Here is a 16499-nt window from a genome sequence, read left to right as displayed (position 1 = left end):
TACACTACATTACAGTCATTTAGCAGACGCTTTTATCCAAAGCGACTTACAGGAAGTGTGTTCAACATAGGTATTCAAGAGAACTACTAGTCACCAGAAGTCATAAGTGCATCTCCTTTCTTAAACAAGCATCTCAAAGTATAAACCAGAGCAAAAGTATAGTGCAGAGGCAGATTACTACGAAAACAATAATTGCAACAGACTAATCCGAATATAGTAAGTGCTACAAACTACTACGAATAGGATAAGTGCAGTAAACAAATACAAATTCAATAAGTGCAGCGAACTGATACGAATACAGTAAGTGCAGCAACTAATACGAGTGCCATAAGTGCTACGAGGAAGGCTCCGGGTAGTACTTCCTGAAGAGGTGAGTTTTCAGCCTGCGCCTAAAGATGGGCAGTGACTCTGCTGTCCTGAGGTCAGTGGGGAGTTCATTCCACCACTGAGGGGCCAGGACAGAAAAAAGCTGTGACCGGGTGGATCGGCCGCAGGGACCTCTGAGCGACGGGGCAACCAGTCGCCCCGAGGCAGCAGAGAGGAGTGGTGGGGGGGTGTAGGGCTTGACCAAGGCCTGGAGATAGGAAGGAGCTGTTCCTTTCACTGCCCTGTAGGCTAGCACCAGAGTCTTAAACTGGATGCGAGCTCTTACAGGGAGCCAGTGTAGGGAACGGAGAAGGGAAGTTGTGTGAGAGAACTTGGGGCGATTGAACACCAGACGTGCTGCAGCTTTGGTATTAGATTGTCTGCTGTCTGTCTGGTCTCTCTCTGTGGTTTGTTCCCTCTACTCACAATCTGGATCCTCTCCTCTGTTAAACTAAACGACTGAAGTGAGACTATGTAACATTTCCTTCTTCTCTTAACAATCTCTGTGTTGACTTATAAAACTCCAGCCGTTGATGAAGACTGTATGATATGGTTGAAAGCACAAGAAAAAGCTTGTACTTTGACATTGAGTAGCAATCAAGTCTGATAAAACCACTCCAAGCATATTGGCTTTTAATAAATATGACTTATGTATGTTTTACCAGACTTCTCATGTTATTTAGAAATAATAAATGTTTTCTAACCAAGTCCCTATTATCAAATATTAAAGTAACGAGTGACAACTTCATAAGTTAGCAAAACTTTTATTGTAAACCATCTTTTATTATCAATGATGCAATAACAGACAAAATGTTGACAGTCATCTTATAATCAGATTCTCTGATTGGCTTCTGAATTGAAACATCACAGAGTCCTCCCATCATAGACATCTGGATTAATAATAGACTCCTCCAGGACGATCCAGTGTGATATATGACCAACGGTACAAACTCACACCATCATACTTCAACACAAGAACAACAGAGAGCTTATTTACAACATCTCAAATCTACAAACAAATCAAATGTTGTGGTTGCCACCGGTGCTGCTTACAGGTTTAAGTTCTCTGCTTGAATGTCATCCACTGCAGTGAATGATGTTGTGATGTTGTTTATGTGAGTTCAGCTTCTCTTTTTATACACAAGGAACAGACGACAAAGCCAAAGAAATATGTGCCCTCATCAGGAAATAAGGTGCGGGAAAGAAATGTTGCATTTCATGATAAAATCAACACAACCACTACGTATGTCCAAATGGCTCAACAAGTCAAACGTGTGCTGTCACATTTTTCTAGCATGACATTGTGACTTTGGGTTCGTTGGCTTTAATGGCCATTTGTTTGTGTTACTCTTGTTCATAATTTGGGTCATTGAAATAGTTTTGTTCTACTTCCTCACTGAAATCTGCAGCTAATTACTTCATGTACACATCAGAGGTAATTAATAATATTGGGATGACAGTTACAGGTTCCCCTTATTTAGAATACTAGTTTGTTCGCCTGGCGTCAAAACTAGTTCCAGTCAAGATTCAGAATAGTGAGTCATAATGTAGACAAAAAAACTTGAGCACAAGATCTATTTATGAAATCATTTCTGGAGCTTTCAGGCACATCTCAATGCATCCATTGTATTGGGTTGTTGTCACATGATCCAGGTCATGTGATAACAACTTTATTTCTTGACAAATCCAGATTTTTTTTTATATTGCACATTAACTCAATTTACTGAAGTACCACTGAAGAAAGAGTAACAATCAAGAAAGAAAATACAGGAATAAAGAGAGAGCGATAATTATTTAAACAAATTCATATAAAATAGATGTTCAAAACACTGAGTAATACATTGTTTGTGAGGGGATTAATAAACTGATATCCAGAATAATTCAGATTGTACGTTTTTTTATACCAAGGGAAAAGAGAAAAGAAGAAGTAAGACAGACAACATTATCCTCACATACATAAAATCAAATACATACATATACACATATATTTAAATATAGTACACATCAAGTAATTAAGTAGTGTGTTTTTTAAAAACATGGTTGAAAGGATTCCTGCCAATAAAGTTCATTTTGTAAAAAAGAAGTTGAAACAGTCAAACTGTTCATTTTTAAAGATACTAAACTTGGAATGAACCAAACTACCTGTTTTTTCATTGAGGTTTGAGAACTTTGCAAATTTAGATTTTTACACGGCCATGTTTACACATATTTACACATCTTTACACATCTTGTATATATATTTTTTATTTTACATAATGAACAACAAAGATAACAAACAGGAACAGCAACAAAAACAACAACAACAACAGCAAGAATAACAAAAACAAAACAAAAACAAAAAACAAAACATGAATGAAAGTTCATGAATACATTCATGAGTCACCCCAACTACACACACACTCACACACACACACACACACACACACAGACACACACACACACACACACACACACACACACACACACACACACACACACACACACACACACACACACACACATTTTTTCCCCTCTTTCTTTCTTTGGAGTAATATGACAGGTACCACCAAAGAACCAATAACAACAACAATAATAGTGAATAACTAAATAAAAATTCAATAAACAAGAGTGAACAAAATGGCTCATCATTGTCAGTGTTGTATCAGGATATATCCTCATCAATTTGATTTTCTTTCAAGAGTGACATGATTTGACTCAGAGAATCTGTGTGGTCACTGCCCAAATCTTGCAAGACAGAAGCTGCTTGTTCCATAGAAACAAGTTCCAGAAAGTCCTTCTGCCAGTTAACTATATCAAAACAATTTGGTTTCTTCACTTTCCAGTTCATAAGGATTAACCGTTTAGCTGAAAGGAAGGCTAGGTCTAATAAATATTGAATTTTTTTTGTGGTTGCTCCCTCTATTTGTTTTCCTAGAAGACCCACTGCTGGTTCTAAAGGAAAGTTGATTTTAAATAATTTACATAGATAATCTCTGATTTTTGACCAAAATGTCTGTGTTTCTGGGCAGTGCCACAGTAAGTGGATAAGAGTTCCATTCATTCCACACCCATGCCAACATTTATCTGTAACACCATTATTCATTTTCTTAAGTTTATGTGGAGTGATATAGGATCTGAACAGAATCTTAATTTGTATGATTTTATACCTGACACATTTTGAAAGATTATTTGAGCGGCTCAAGATAGTTTCCCATTGTTCTGATGTTAAATTTATGCCCAAATCTTTCTCCCATTGTGCTTTTATAACTTTAGAAGAGATGCAAGAAGAAGTACAACATAACAGTTTATAGATTTTAGATACCTTTCCACTGCCAGAGACTGCATCCCTGAACTTAATATCAAAAGAATCATTATCTGCTAACATGATATTTGCAAAGCTTTGCATGATGGACTTAATTTGAAGGTACTGGAATGTATCCGAGTTATTCAAACCAAATTTCTTCTTGAGTTCATTGAAGGAGAGCATTTCTCCGTTGCTTCCCAGGATATGACCTAGGTTGGTGATGTTTTTTTCTTGCCATGATTCATTACTAATAGGTTTCCCACCGGCCTTTAGTGCTAGGTTGTTCCATATGGGGCATGAAGGTAAAACTAAACCATTCATTTTGAGTTGTTTGTGTATTTCATTGACAATTCTACACGAGAATGAAATTATGGGATTTTTTATGATTTTATTACATTTGGTGTGATACCAGAGTGAGGCTAAGGAGACATTCTTATAATTCACCTCGACAAGTTTCTGCTCCAGCCATCTCCAGCTACCCATAGCTGCCTGCTCCTTCTCATACGCCCAGGATAGGGGATAAATACCATTGTACGCCAAATAATAAGTATGAATGTCTGGTATCCCTAGTCCACCCTTTTTCCTGTGGATAGATAATTTTTTCAGACTTATTCTAGGTTTTTTACCTTTCCATAAAAATAAAGAAAATAGTGTGTTAATTTCTCTGAACCATCTCTGGGGGACTTCTAATGGGATGGCGGTAAACAGAGAAGCTAATCGTGGGAGCACATTCATTTTGAGCACTTCTGCCCTCCCCCATAGTGATAAAGGTAGGTTTGTCCATCTGTTCAAATCGTCCCTCACAGTTTTCAATAATTTGGGGCCATTTAACTCAAAAATGTTATCAATCGGGGATGTAATATTAACACCAAGATATCGCATACGCGGTTTTCCAAACAATAGGTGTTGAACTCAAATGACCTGAGTGTGTGAGACGATTCAGGGCGATGGCCTCGCTCTTTAACCAGTTGATCTTGTAACCACTAAACACACCAAAATCACTGATTAGTTTAAGCAGATGGGGCACAGAAAGAGCAGGTCTAGACAATGTCAATAAAATGTCATCCGCGTAGAGATTAGCTTTAAAGTCATAATTAAAAAGTTTGATACCTGTTATACTCTGATTTTCCCTGATAGCACAGGCAAGAGGCTCAAGTGCTAGAGTGAAGATAATTGGGGAGGCTGGGCAGCCTTGTCTGGTGGATCTAAAAAGGGGAAAAGGGGGTGAGATTAAACCATTGGTTTTGACACATGCGACCAGATTGTGGTAGAGGGCCTTAATCCATTGTATGCATACTGGTCCAAAGCCATACTTAGTCAGAATATGGAACAGATAAGACCACTCTATCCGGTCGAATGCTTTTCTCTCGAATCTTTACACATCTTTACACATCTTTACAGTTGGCAACAAACATTTTCTCTACACTGAATTCACTTTTTTAAAAGCTTCACAGAAGTCACACCCCGGATTCAACCACAACATTTAACACACATCTCACAATCCACTCTTGTTCCAGAGCACGGCCAACATTTGACAACCATGAAACTTGTGACATTAAAAACCATAGAAACATGAATCACTATTGTTTTTTAACAGCTTTTCCACTCTTGTTATTAAAGATCGTATTACAAAAAGGTTTTTTTTGCAGTTCTCTTAACTTAATTAACTAAAGTAAGCTGAGCTTTAATGCTCACGTCAATATTTAAACAGTCATCATGGTCCATATTGAAAAAGGTTTGAGGAATACTATGTACGTATGATATTAGTACATTTGTTCAGATCATATTCAAGGAGCGATGCTGACTCATCAGTCTGTTGGTCACACCTCACAGCGTAATGGAACATTACGTTGTTTGCCGAATATCCATCCATACAGTTTATCCAGTTGTTCTGACTGGAGGCCATCCCAGCATGCACCAGGATAGGCCATGAAGTATTGTATTAGCCAGAGAGCTAAGTACCTGTTTTAAAAAACACAAATGATACACCCAAAGGTTGTTTAATGGCATTGTTAGTCTACAGCAGTTAAGCCAGAATCCTCAAAGATTCTTCTGACCATCTGGTTAAAAGATATTCTGTTTTCAGACTGATAAATAGAGTCGGTACATTCAATTATGCTCCCATTAACACGTATTTATTTACCACCAAGTGACGTTTCGAGCGTCAATCCCTTCTTCAGACGAGGAGTATAATACAGAGACACACCTTCAAAAACACCTACTACCAGGCAGGTCACCTGACAGAGCACCTGGTCCGTATAGACTCAGACTGAAAACATCCAGTGATATATGACACGGTAGCTCCCATGAACTTCGCTGTCTTAATTAGTTTTCTCTTTGTGTTTATACCGGAGCGCTTATGAAATGTCACAGAATACACTCATCAACATCGAAGAAGGAAGCTTGGAGATTGGATGAAGTGCAGCCGACCACCAAACCAGACCTTCTGGACCAAACGCCACTGAAAGGGGAGTCCACCACCCCAGGGATGAAAGCCGAGATGGAAGCTAAGCTAAGCTAACCCGGCTCGGACCTGAGGACACTCTACTACCTAGCCTGCTGCTGGTTGTCTGATGTCTGGTGGCAAGAAAATAAAATGGATGACAGAAGACTTCCGGATAACCCAAAAACTGTTGCTCACATCTTTACAGGGACAGGGCTAGTTGGACGAGAGGAGACAGACTTTGTTTACTTCAGTGATGAGTGGTGCTCAAACCTAGTAAAAGTTGACGGACATTTTTTCCCTGATGTCTAATGGTTAATGTTAAGATGACATACATATTATCTGCCAGATAATTGTTTTTCTTGTTGATGCTGTTTACATTCCTCCTGAAGCAAATTCAAACAATTGCACTACAAGAATCCATGACTTCTATTGTTTGTTTTGTAATGTTTACAACATGATAATACATTTGAATAATGTGCACAAAGGCAAGAATCCTTGATTCTTGAAATACATCATACATAGATCCATCATTTTAAAAATGACACAAAGCACAGACAATCTCATGATAAAACTCATCATGCATTAAAATTAGCAAACAAGGCCTATTGGGTTAATATGAGAAGCTTTGGTCTAAACCTTTTAGGTCAATGCGAGTCACCTCAAGCAGGAGACGTACTTGAGCATGCAGCCAAAACCAGACGCCCAAAATAGAATTCAGTTTGCTGCAGCAGAATGAGAGATTAGCTGTGGACAGACACAAAGGTGCACACTCACAAAGGAATGTGAGGGATCGCATGATCCTGGTGGTGATAACAACGTATTGCATAGTTAAAATATCAGAAAAAACTACAAGGACCACTTTAATTTAACACACTTGTTTGTCTCTTTTACAGGCCAATAATTCAATTATTTTATAATTTTACTATGCGTAACTTTATTGTATTTTATTATAAAATTTTATAATTCAAACTGTAAAAGATTTTTCCTCCAAAGAAATCATCAAAAGTATTCAAAATGGTTTTATCTCACCACAATATGTAACACTTAATAACAATGGGTTTTTCTTTCCAATATCTGCCCAAGATTGTTCTTAAATTAGTTCTTAAGAAACGTCTACGTCAGATTCATGACGTGTTCTAAAACCACAGAGTTATTCTAAGCTGTGTTATTATAATGATGAAACCCTTTGTCTTTGTCCATGTGATCCTAATTAGCATGTAAACGATCTGCCAATCCCCATAAAAGAGAGACTGCCGGTCTTTGTGTGCACACACAGACACTGAAAAGAAAAGTCAATAATGCTAAACAAAAGCACTCCACCGAAGTTTCTTTGCAAATCCATAATCAAGTAAAATAATGAATGAAGTTGAAATAGAGTGTATGAAATAACATTTCTGGCATTGATAATAGATTATTTATGTGTGGTTTCCAACATAATTAATGATCAGATTACAAACCATCTGATTATTATCTTACATGCTTTAAAATGTTGTGATCTAGTTGATCTCAGGGGCGGCTGTGGCGTAGTGGAGAGCAAGGTAGTTCTCCAATCAGAAGGTCGGTGGTTCGATACCCGGCTTCGGCAGTCGATGTGTCCCTGGGCAAGACACTTAACCCCAAGTTGCTCCCGAAGGCTTGCCATCGGTGTGGACTGGATGATGAATGTTAGTTAGAGTCTGATGGTGGCACCTTGATGGTAGCAGTGTGCTACCATCAGTGTGTGAATGGGTGAATGATATGTAATATACTACTGACTGTAAGTCGCTTTGGAGAAAAGCGTCTGCTAAATGACTGTAATGTAATGTAATGTAATGTAATCTTAAAACTACAGATATAATCATTTGCCTTTTAACTGTATTCAGAGGTTGTTAGTATAAATGTAGGAGAATAGGTATGTTTAAAACAAGGAGTTCAAAATGTGTAGTTCACTTTGCAGAACAAAAGAGGGCAGTCTACACAGATAAATACTTCTGCAGGAAGTGAACTCCAAACGAGTCATATTCAGTAACGATCAGTAATGATAAAAAAACCCACAAAAAACTTTGAGGGATGCTTTTACTCGTTTAGTGTTGAAGTGTTTATTTATTTTAAAAGACCATGTTTTGTAAAATAATGAAAGTAATGAATGAGAAATATTACAATTGATTAAAATAAATATGGTAATTTGAATCCGGTCTTATGGAACTGTGGAATTTAAGATAACACCAACCACGCACCAGTAAAACAGAACCGACCTCCCACACATGACAAAGAACGGGCTTATGCCACTTAAACAAGAGTGGTTGTGAAAAAAGATCATCAGAGATATAAAGGCATGTTATAATTAGCAGTGGCATGTCATAATGCCACCGCTAACCTCCCATTAAAATCAAGTGCAGAAATCTGGAGAAACTCATAAAAGGAGGTAGGCTGCCGGACAGACCCGGTAAACCCAAACGTGTGGTGAGGGTGAACTGGGAACGTCTGGCTGAGGACCCTGTCCGAGAGGTCTTCAACTCCCACCTCCGGAATAATTTCTCGTGCATCCCGGGGGAGGCTGGGGACATGGAATCCGAGTGAGCCATGTTCAGATCCTCCATTGTGGAAGCTGCTGCTAGAAATTGTGGTCGGAAGGCGATCGGTGCCTGTCGTGGCGGCAACCTGAGAACCCGCTGGTGGACACCAGCGGTGAAGGAGGCCGTCAAGCTGAAGAAGGAGGCCTTTCGGGCTTGGTTGGCCCAGGGGTCTCCTGAATCAGCAGGCAGGTACCGGTTGGCCAGAAGGGCTGCAGCTACGGCAGTCGTGAGGCAAAAACCCGGGTGTGGGAGGAGTTGGCGAGGCCATGGAGAAGGACTTTCAAATGGCCTCAAGGAAGTTCTGGCAAACCGTGAGACGACTCAGAAAGGGGAAGCAGGGCTTGTCTCAGGCTGTGCTCAGCAGGGGGGGAGAACTGCAGACCCGGACTGGGGATATTGTCGAGCGGTGGAAAGAACACTTTGAGGAACTCCTGAACCCGACCAACACGTCCTCTGTGGAAGAGGCAGAGTCTGAAGACTCAGGGGAAGTCTCGTCCATATGCCTGGCGGAGGTCGTTGAGGTAGTTAAAAAGCTCTTCAGCGGCAAAGCGCCAGGAGTGGATGAGATTCTCCCGGAGATGCTAAAGGCTCTGGACATTGTTGGGCTGTCTTGGCTGACAGGTCTCTTTAGTCACGTGGAAGTCGGGTACAGTGCCTGTGGAGTGGCAGACCGGGGTGGTGGTTCCCATTTTCAAAAAGGGGGACCGGAGAGTGTGCTCCAATTATAGGGGTATCACACTGCTCAGCCTCCTGGGAAAGTTTACTCCAGGGTGCTGGAAAGGAGGCTCCGGCCGATTGTCGAACCTCGGATTCAGGAGAATTTCGGTCCTGGACGTGGAACAGTGGACCAGCTCTTTACCCTTGCAGGTCTGTTGGAGGGTGCATGGGAGTTTGCTCATCCAGTCTACATGTGTTTTGTGGACTTGGAGAAGGCCTTCGACCGTGTCCCTCGGGGAGTCCTGTGGGGGGTACTGCGGGAATATGGGGTACCTGGTTCGTTACTACGAGCCATTCGGTCCTTGTATGACCAAAGTGAGAGCTGTGTCCGGATACTCGGCACAAAGTCCAGCTTGTTCCCAGTGCGTGTTGGCCTCCGCCAGGGCTGCCCATTGTCACCAATCCTGTTTGTGATTTTCACGGACAGGATTTCAAGGCACAGCCGGGGGAAGTTTGTTGTTCAGCAGTACTGCACTTTTTTTACTTTCAGATAGTATTTTGTTATTCATGCTTTCTGGTGCATTGTAGGATTGTATGCGAAGCATATTTAACTGTAATGATGAAGATTATTTTTATCACATACAATAGATGCCAAGTCAACATTTCCTTACGAGACACAAGAACAATACATTGTACTAGAATACAACATCTGGCAGTCTATGTTTGCATCTACATTAAAAAATATATAATCTAAGAAAACAATGATCTCATTGCCTTTATGGATTTGCATTTGTCTTTGTTTTTTAGAGTGTCCTCTGATCTTTTCTCCTAACAGCACTTTGTAAGGTTGAGAAAAGTTTCACATGAAGTGTATTCAGTTTATTTATTATCACGAGCAAAAACCAAGTCCAGCTGTTCATGAAAAATTGCCCAACTGTTCACAATTGCCCTGTGATGTCAAAAAAAGACATCTCTGTTGCCCGTTTTTCTGTAATAATGATATTAAAATTAGCTTCATGATGTATGCCCAGCCAACCTTGGCTTATCACACACTACCAAAAGAAAGAAATATAGATACGACGCAACTTCATACACCATAAATAATACACTCTTGTTCTTTGTATTTCATCATTTAATACTTTTAATACTTTACATGACATATTAACATGGATATACAAATACAGATGACAGCAGTCACCACAGTATTCCTTACAGTGTAAAGCATCAAATACAAAAAACTGAACTATGGCTATTTAATATCTCATTTGAGAGCTGTTCATGTGTGTCTTTTGTCTCTTTTGTCAAAAGAATAAACAAAAGGCTTTTCAGTGTACTTCATCAGTGCATAATATCAGAGCTTGATCATATAATAAATAATACATTACAGGTATATGTTAAATAATGACAATAAATTAAGTTCAATCCTTCAGCCTCTTCATAAATAATACATGATGTATACAGCGTCTAAATGTTGCTAGTATTTAATCTCCTGCTCCAGTCCACTTCTTAATTCCCAATAACTGCTGTAACAATCGCTACGACTAAAAGGACACTTGTTTTGTTGATGACTCCAGAGGAGGCAGCAACTGTGGTTGCTGCTTCTGTGGCTGCAGCTGGGTTAGTGACAGGTGCTTTGGTAGTTGTTGTAGTTGTTGAGGCAACTGTTGTTGGTGTTGGGGCAGCCGTGGTTGTTCCTGCTGCAGCTGTTGTTGTTGTTGTTGTTGCTAATGGTGTTGTTGTTGCTGCTGTAGCTGTTGTTACTGTTGTTAGCTGGTGTTGTTGGGACAGCTGTGGTTGTTGTTGCAGGTGCTGGTGTTGTTGTGCTGCTGGTGTTGTTGTTGCGGCTGCAGCTGTTGTAGTTGCACCTGCTGTGGTTGTTGTTGCTGCTACTGTGGTTGTTGTTGCAGCTGGTGTTAGCTGCTGTTGTTGTTGTTGCTGCTTGATGTTGTTGTTGCTGCTGGTGTTGTTGCTGTGTGGTTGTTGTTGTTGTTGCTGCTGTTGTGTGTTGTTGTTGTTGTTGCAGCTGGTGTTGTTGTTGCTGGGTTGCAGCTGTGGTTGTTGCAGCTGCTGTTGTTGTTGTTGCTGTTGTTGTTGCTGGTGTTGTTGTTGCTGCTGGTGTTGTTGGCTGCTGTTGTTGTTGCTGCTGGTGTTGTTGTTGCTGCTGGTGTTGGTTGTTGCTGGGTTGTTGTTGCTGCTGGTGTTGTTGTTGCTGCTGTTGTTGTTGTTGCTGCTACTGTGGTTGTTGCTCTGTTGTTGTTGCTGGGACTGGTGTTGTTGTTGCTGCTACTGTCGTTGTTGCTGGGACAGCTGTGTTGTTGTTGCGGCTGCTGGTGTTGTTGTTGTTGCCGCTACTGTAGTTGTTGAAGGGGCAACTGTGGTTGTTGCTGCTGCAACTGTGGTTGGATAAATCAGTAAAACGTTCAGATTTTGATTCCACATTTGAAAAATGTTACAGCATCTTTTACTGGGAATCATCACTTAAACTTACCAACACACAGAAGTAGGATGACACAGATCTTCATCATCATCATGGTAAACGGCTTTTCTGTTATACAAACACAAAAGCAGATTTTTAGTTACATTCAGTTAAGCAATAACAACTGTACATTTTGTAAAATCTGTAATTAAATTATTACTTACTGATATTCACAGGCATTATTGTAAATCATTGATTTACCAAAATGTCATATCATAAATACCATAATGTTTAAATTGTTTTATGACTTTTATTGCTTCCTTTACTGCATCTTTAAGACAATGATACTTTGTTAGATATTGATGCAAACTAATACTATTTATTTAGAGGAAAAATAATGATCAGGTATCATAAATTAGGATTATCATTGCTTAACCATAAGCATCTACACTGTTTTCTGGAATAAAACATATTTCTTTGTCAAAAAATTAAACTTTTAACCGTCAAATATCAACATGTTTTTTTTTTTTGCCGTACACACACAATAACTAAAGCATTAGTTACACAAGGAGCACAGATAACTGTAACATAGATAATAAAGAACATATATAAAATTTCATAACATAGTAATTTAAAAAAAGGTTAGGAAACACAAATAGCATTAATTGAAATTGGGAAAATATTCACAATTGAAATACTTACAGATTTTCTCTGGCCTTGACTTTTCTTGACTGCAGTGACTGAAGTTGCGATGCTCTCTGGTTGCTCCTGTTCACTGTCAGTTGTTTGCTGGTTGATGTCTTCCCCTGAACAGGTAGCAGCTTTTATATCCACACAAAGCAGGTAAGATGACGTCAGGCTCTGCACAAGGACGTTAATTAAGTGCCTGTTCTTTTAAGGTGTGGCCACACGTTTATCATCTTATTCATAATAACTAATATTACATCATGAAGAAACCTGTCGAGCGACATTCTTCTCAGATATGACGTTGAATTCTTTTTTTCCGAGTGGGGATACCTATGACGTTCATGTAAATGTTTGTTTACTTTCCTGACAAGATTAAATATAAACTTTTTCGTCATTGTTCATCTTTGTCTTGTTTTGATTTGTTTTTGTGTGTATGTGCGTGTGGTAGTACCACACCTTCAGGAGAAGGTGTAGTACTACCACACCTTCAGGAGAAGGTGTAGTAACTCTCATGAGAATGAGCTGAATTCTTTAAGTGGTGTTCACTTTGGTGTCTTTGGTCTGAATACATCTGAATGAAATAAATCGTAGTGTGCAAGAAATGTATTTGTTTGTTGAAAAATATTTGTTGCTGATACTATATTTGTTGAGGCAGCAACATTTTTGGAATTTGTATCTGTATTTTAAGTGGAAAATAAGCGTAACAATCCTGATAAACAGCCGATGCCTATCATAAGATAAGATAAGATAAGATAAGATAATCCTTTATTAGTCCCGCAGCAGGGAAATTTGCAGGATTACAGCAGCATAGGGTATTGTGCACACAAGAGACAGTAAAAGAAAAACAAGATGAAAATAAAATGAAATACAAAACAAGTATTATAAATAAGCAATAAAAAACAGTAAAAAATCCACAATAACTGAATCAAAATCTAAATGTTATCCTTTAACTATTTTAGGTGATTCCTTTTACTCCACAAACTACAGTCTATAGGTCTGAATGAAGCCATGGGATAGTCACTCTTACAGAGAGAATTCAGACTGTTGTTACTGATTTTACTGAGTCAAGCCAGATAACCATCAGAAATGGGTTGCCACAGGGGTCTATCCTGGGGCCATTGTTGTTTACAGTATACATAAACAACAAAATTCTTCCTCATCAATACTTAAATGTCCAATTTATATGCCACAGGCTCTAGTTTCTGGTTTCTACCTGCTGGTGGCACCAGAGGAAAGGGTGGAGGTACAGCAAGTCATTATCTGTCACTCTATATTTGGATCTTAGTCAAAATATAGATAATCACAGAAAACAATGATCTCATTGTCTTCATTGATCTGCATTTGTCTTTGCTTTTAAATGTGATCGACTGTTTTCCACTTAAAGCAATAAAGAAATAAAGTTTATTCAAGTTTAGTTATTATCAAATCAAAGTCCAGCTGTTCATAAAAAAAATGCCAAACTGTTCTTATTGCCCTGTGACATCAGTAAATTAACTTCTACATTTTTATGTAATGATGATGTAAAAATTAGCTGAGATCCCCAGGGAACATGAGCGACTGGACACTACCAAAAGAAACAAAAATAAGTAAGCTGCAACATCATACATCATAAATGCAGCACAGTGTATCGATTCAAGAAATTCCTACAAAAAACTGAACTATGGGTATTAAATATGCAGTATGTGGGTTATTTGGTTCTCTGTCAATGTTAACCTGAGTTAGTAACGTGAGTTAGTATATATATATATATATATATATATATATATATATATATATATATATATATATATATATATATGTATGCTCGTCTTTTGTCAAAAGAATAAACGTTTCAGTGTACTTCATTAGAGCATAATATCAGAGGGTGATCATAACATTATTTTTGTATTTGTCAAGAACATAAGTCAAAGTTAAAGCATGTTTTAATTGAATATATATATAATAGATAAAACATAATGCATGTTAAATAATGACAATAAATTAAGTTCAATCCTTCAGCCTCTTCATAAATAATACATGATGTATACAGCGTCTAAATGTTGCTAGTATTTAATCTCCTGCTCCAGTCCACTTCTTAATTCCCAATAACTGCTGTAACAATCGCTACGACTAAAAGGACACTTGTTTTGTTGATGACTCCGGAGGAGGCAGCAGCTGTGGTTGCAGTTGGAGTTCTTGCTTGGGCACCTGTGGTTGCTGTTGCTGCATTTGGGGTTGTTGCTTGGGAATCCATGGCTGTTGCGGCTGCAGTGGTCATTGTTGTTGCTGTGTAGTTGGTTGGCTCTGTGCATTGCCTGATGCTGTTCAGAAATGTAATGGATGAATCACTAAAACTCTCAAATATCACTCAAAAATGTTACAGCATCTTGGAATCAATAACTTAAACTTACCAACACACAGAAGTAGGATGACACAGATCTTCATCTTCATCATGGTAAACGGCTTTTCTGTTATATAAAAAAATATATTTTATATAATATAAGATTCTGTTCTGTAATGACAAATAAATAGTGTTTAACAATTAGTACATTTTGTAAGATCTGTCATTAAACTATTACCTACTGATCGCTAATTTACCAAAAATGTCATATCATGAATACCATAATGTTTACATTTGTTTTATTACTTTTATTCCTCATTTTTAAGACAATGATACTTTGTTAGCTATTGATGCAAACTAATACTATTTATTTAGAGGGAAAATAATGGTTAGGTGTTACAAATTAGGATTATCGTTGGGTTACTTTAAGTATTTATAATGTTTCTGGAATAAAGTTTTTTGTCAATTAATTAAAGCTTTAAGTTAAAAACAACCGTCAAATATCAACACATTTCTTTAGCTGTACGCACACAATAACTAAAGCATTAGTTACACAAGGAGAACAGATAAATGTAACACCAATGATAAAGAACAAATATATAATGTCACAACATTGTAATTGATAAAAGGCAGGAAACACAAATAGCATTAATTGAAATTGGACAAACATTCACGATTTAAATACTTACAGATTTTGTCTGTCTTTTATTTTTCTTTACTGCAGTGAGTTAAGCTCTCTGATTCCACCTGTTCAGTGTCCGTTGTTTGCTGGTTGATGTCCTCCACTGAACAGGTAAAAGCTTTTATATCCACACAAAGCAGGTAAGATGATATCAGCCTCTGAACGAGGACCTTAATTAATTGTCAATGTTTTTTAAGGTGTGGCCACCCTTTTTAATATCTCATCATAATCCCTATTTTTACAGCATGAAGGAAACTGTTAGATTGGATTTTATATTGTTGGGGTTGATATTTATGATGTTAATGTAAATTTCACCAACCGTTTTATCTTTGCGATGGTCTTTAAACACCTCGTATGTTTCTGTCAGAAAAAGCAACCAAAACGAAACTTAAATTGTGATATTTAATCATAAACTTTAAATTCTATGTCTCATTTAATATCTTGCTCTGAATAAACATTTACAGTTCCTGTAAAAAAAAAAAATATATATTCATTAGCATGGCCCGACAAAAGTCCAACTGTTCACGAAAAGTGATTAAACACAGTTCACAATTGCCCTGTGACATCTGTGAATAAACTGCTTTGTTGCCTATTGTTCTGTAATGATGATATTCAAATTGACTTTATGAGATGCCCAGCCAACATGAGCAATTGGACACTGCCAAAATAAACAAATATGAGTATGATGCCACATCATACGTCATAAATAATACACTCTTGTTCTTTGCATTTCATCATTTAATACTTTTAATACTTTACATGACATATTAACATGGATATACAAATACACACACAGGGCAGTCAGCACAGTGTAACTTCGGTGTACTTCATTAGAGCATAATATCAGAGCTTGATCATGAGATTATTTTTGTATTTATAAAGAACATAAGTCAGAGTTAAAGGATGTTTTAATTAAATATTTATAATAGATAATGCATAATATATGTTAGATAATGACAATAAATTAAGTTCAATCCTTTAGCCTCTTCATAAATAATACATGATGTATACAGCGTCTAAATGTTGCTAGTATTTAATCTCCTGCTCCAGTCCACTTCTTAATTCCCAATAACTGCTGTAACAATCG

General features: G+C 38.0%; 1 long non-coding RNA gene across 1 annotated transcript; it reads right to left on the bottom strand.

The window, feature by feature from the left end:
- Positions 1 to 11628: 11628 nt before the first annotated feature.
- Positions 11629 to 12510, bottom strand: LOC129096983 (uncharacterized). The gene is made up of 3 exons (XR_008531504.1): positions 12426 to 12510; positions 11796 to 11852; positions 11629 to 11700 (listed from the first exon to the last, which is right to left on the bottom strand). It is a non-coding gene; the product is annotated as an uncharacterized LOC129096983 (long non-coding RNA).
- Positions 12511 to 16499: the final 3989 nt, after the last annotated feature.

This window comes from Anoplopoma fimbria, chromosome 10, assembly GCF_027596085.1.
Source record: "Anoplopoma fimbria isolate UVic2021 breed Golden Eagle Sablefish chromosome 10, Afim_UVic_2022, whole genome shotgun sequence".
In the NCBI taxonomy this organism is placed as follows: domain Eukaryota; kingdom Metazoa; phylum Chordata; class Actinopteri; order Perciformes; family Anoplopomatidae; genus Anoplopoma; species Anoplopoma fimbria.
This window is presented reverse-complemented; position numbering and strand designations above follow the sequence as displayed.